General features: G+C 48.5%; 1 non-coding gene across 1 annotated transcript; it reads right to left on the bottom strand.

Moving 5' to 3' along the window:
- Positions 1–3,399: 3,399 nt before the first annotated feature.
- On the bottom strand, positions 3,400–3,488 carry trnay-gua (transfer RNA tyrosine (anticodon GUA)). The gene is given in 2 exon segments: positions 3,400–3,435; positions 3,452–3,488. It is a non-coding gene; the product is annotated as a tRNA-Tyr (tRNA).
- Positions 3,489–3,907: the final 419 nt, after the last annotated feature.

Below are 3,907 nucleotides of genomic sequence, written 5' to 3'. Positions count from 1 at the left end.
TCTATGATTGTGAAGGACATGAGGCCCCTTGCGATTGTTGAAGGTGAAGGCTTCCGTGTAATCTGAGTACATCGTTTTTGCTTGTACTGTAACGGATTACAGTTACTTTTATTTTGTATCCTTTTACCGTAACGGCGTTACATGTAATCCGTTTTTCCCCAACCCTTGTGTGGAGAGGCCTGCAGTCCATCACCAACTACAGGAGACCATCCCCAAACACTGCAGCGAATCGTCAACTGGCTGACGAGCTGAATGTGTTCTACTGCAGGTTTGACACATTCACACCTCCTCCCCCCCCCCCCCCCCCCCCCCCCCATTGACATCACCTGCCACTCTGCCACCTCTCCCCTCTGACCCCCCACCAGCACTCACGATCTGTGAAGAGGATGTTCTGTCAGTCTTTCACAGACAAAAGATCAGGAAGGCACCCGGCCCAGACGGTGTGTCACCTTCCTGCCTGAAGGTCTGCGCTGACCAACTGGCCCCCATCTTCACCCGGATCTTCAACAGATCCCTGGAGCTGTGCGAAGTCCTCTCATGCTTCACACTCTCCACAATAATCCCGGTCCCCAAGAAACCCACCATCACAGGACTGAACGACTACAGGCCTGTTGCCCTCACATCTGTAGTCATGAAGTCCTTCGAGAGACTGGTGTTGGGGTACCTGAAGGACATTACAGACCCCCTGCTGGACCCCCTGCAGTTCGCCTACCGAGCGAACAGGTCAGCGGATGATGCCGTTAACATGGGACTGCACTACATCCTGCAACACCTCGACTCTGCAGGGACGTACGCCAGGATCCTGTTTGTCGACTTCAGTTCGGCGTTCAACACCATCGTCGCAGCCATCCTCAGCACCAAACTCACCCAGCTCACTGTGCCCTCCTCCACCTGTCAGTGGATTACAAACTTCCTGACTGACAGGAAGCAGCAGGTGAGGCTGAGGAGCATCACATCCAGCACCCGGACCATCAGCACAGGTGCCCCCCAGGGGTGTGTACTCTCCCCACTGCTCTTCTCCCTTTACACCAACGACTGCACCTCAAGAGACCCGTCTGTTAAACTTCTGAAGTTTGCAGATGACACAACAGTCATCGGCCTCATCCGGGACGGTGATGAGTCTGCATACAGACGGGAGGTTGAACGGATGGTCTGCTGGTGTGGTCAGAACAATCTGGAGCTGAACACGCTAAAAACAGTGGAGATGACAGTGGACTTTAGGAGAAGCCCCCCCACTCTGCCACCCATCACCATCACCAACAACGCAGTGTCTGCAGTGGAATCCTTCAGGTTTCTGGGCCCCACAATCTCTCAGGACTTGAAGTGGGAGACCAACACAGTCACTACCATCAAAAAGGCACAGCAGAGGTTGTACTTCCTGCGGCAGCTCAGGAAGCTCAACCTACCTAAGGAGCTGCTGATCCAGTTTTACACCGCCATTGTTCAGTCTGTTCGCTGTTCATCCATCACCGTTTGGTTCGGATCAACCACCAAACAGGAAAAAAACAGACTGCAACGGACAATAAGGTCTGCAGAGAAGATTATTGGTGTCAGCCTGCCCTCCATCCAGGATCTGTACCTGTCCAGAGTCAGGAAACGGGCAGGTTACATCTCTGCAGACCCATCACACCCTGGACACAAACTGTTTAAACTCCTCCCTTCTGCAAGGCGCTACAGAACTCTGTACGCCAAAACAACAAGACACAGGAACAGTTTCTTCCCTCAGGCTGTCTCTGTGTTAAACAGCTAAAACCGGACTTCAGTGTTTCATCCTTGCACCATGCACCAATTTGCACTTCTGATTTAATCTTGTACTATGTCTATTTTTTGTCTATTTTTTTTGTAATTGTTGCACTAAAGAGAGTGAGGTGTAACCGGAATCAAATTCCTCGTGTGTGTCCACATACCTGGCAATAAAAAGCGATTCTGATTCTGATTCTGATAAGTCTACAAAGAAAACCACATACAAGTCTGCTTCTGTGAACTCTTTTCAGATTGCTGCAGACCAAGAGATGAAGGCAAGGTGGGAGTCTGAGTCTGCTTTCAAAGAGAATGGACAAAATGTGGCCATCATTGCGGCTGCCCGTGACCCCCGCTTTCGTAGGATGAAGTTCCTGTCACCCGAGGATGCTTTGAAGGTACAAGTACAGATTCAGGCTCTGATAATTTATATCAAAAGAGCCAAGCAACAACTGGAAACGATTGAGCAGGAGCACTCGGCCGATCCCCAGCAAAAGAACACCTCTTTGCTGGACATTCTGCTTGGCTCGGACTCTGAGGGGGAGGGCAGCACTGAGGATATTGGCCAGGAGGACAGTGGTGAGGGTGAATCTGTGAGAAATGAGGTTCTTTTGTATTTTGGGGAGAATTGCATTCCAAGGGATACTAGCCCACTTCAATGGTGGAAGGAAAATGCAGGAAGGTTCCCCAACCTGGCAGTTCTAGCCAAATCCTACTTGTCTGTGCCTGCAACCTCCACTCCATCAGAACGTCTCTTTTCAGATGCTGGAAATATTGTAACCAAAAAAAGGGCAAGTCTGACGCCGGATCATGTTGACATATTAACATTCCTCCACTCCAACCGTCAAACTATATATCTTGAATTCAACACACACACACACACACACACACACACACACACACACACACACACACAGACAAACACGCACACACACACGGACACCTGTGTGACGCCAGTCATGTTATGAGGTCGTTAGACTGAGAAATAGTTTGGGTGTATTTGATGTAACATAATAAAATAATTTAGGTGTCTTTGAGGTAACATGAAAGCACCCTCGTTTGTCAACGACAGCACCAGCATGAGAATACATAAAAAGCTGCAACCACAACGTTGCTGCGACCACAACGCAGAGTACTAACCACTATACGATCACGGCTGGTTGTGGGTTTTTGTCGTGTGTGGCTTTGATGTGATCCGAAACACCTTCGTATCCCAAGGATAGCATATGTAGCTCAGCGGCATGTGGCTGGCAGGCATATTTTTTTTTGTGTTTGTAGCAAAATCATTGACAGCAGAGATAAAGAGGAAGACGAGCTTTCCTTACGGTGTGGGGTCAGCCACATGTGTTGCAAGACGACACACTGTGAGGTATCTTTGGGGCGTAAGTGAGCTGGGATACCCAGGGAGTAGAAGGTTTAAAGCGATCCTGTTCTATAGCAGTGGGAGAAGTGAGAGACTAAAACCAGCGTGCCGAGCTAGCAAGAAGTTGAACCTAGAATCTTCTGATCCGTAGTCAGACGAATTATCCAATGCGCCACTAGCCCTTAGCAAGTTCGATAGAGAGTGGAACAGTTTTTCGTAAAACAGCATATTCCAAAAGCTTTGAAAGGATTGACGGAGTTGGCCAAAAGAGCCTCTGTATACAAAAGGTTGGCACATCCTTCGAGCCGGAATTGAACCAGCGACCTAAGGATAACTGTTGATGGGCACCTACAGTCCTCCGCTCTACCAACTGAGCTATCGAAGGGAGCAAAGCCCACATCCTTTTCATGAATCCTGTATGAATGCATGTAACCAGGCTTAAGCTTCGTATCATGGGACACCTGCAGTTCTCTGCTGTACCAAATGAGTTCTGGAAGGGAGCCAGGGGCTTGGGCCTGTTTATCAGTTAAATAAACACAAAAAGTGATGAGAAACCATCAGTTTCAGATGCGTTTCAGATCAAATCAGCCCCAGTTTCTATCATGCATTTAGTCCTTACAACAACATATCTGGCATCTATCTGGGAAAGTCTCCACATCGTCCAACACAGATATTGATGCTCAATATACCATCACATTGTCCAGCGCAAAAGTCCAGCCTTTTTATTTTGGTTCTTTTTTGTCAGGTCTATCCATCCATTCTTTTGGCACATGATTTTCGTCTTCTGTTGTTAGGATGTTTATA

Source organism: Odontesthes bonariensis, chromosome 8, assembly GCF_027942865.1.
Source record: "Odontesthes bonariensis isolate fOdoBon6 chromosome 8, fOdoBon6.hap1, whole genome shotgun sequence".
Lineage (NCBI taxonomy): Eukaryota > Metazoa > Chordata > Actinopteri > Atheriniformes > Atherinopsidae > Odontesthes > Odontesthes bonariensis.
This window is presented reverse-complemented; position numbering and strand designations above follow the sequence as displayed.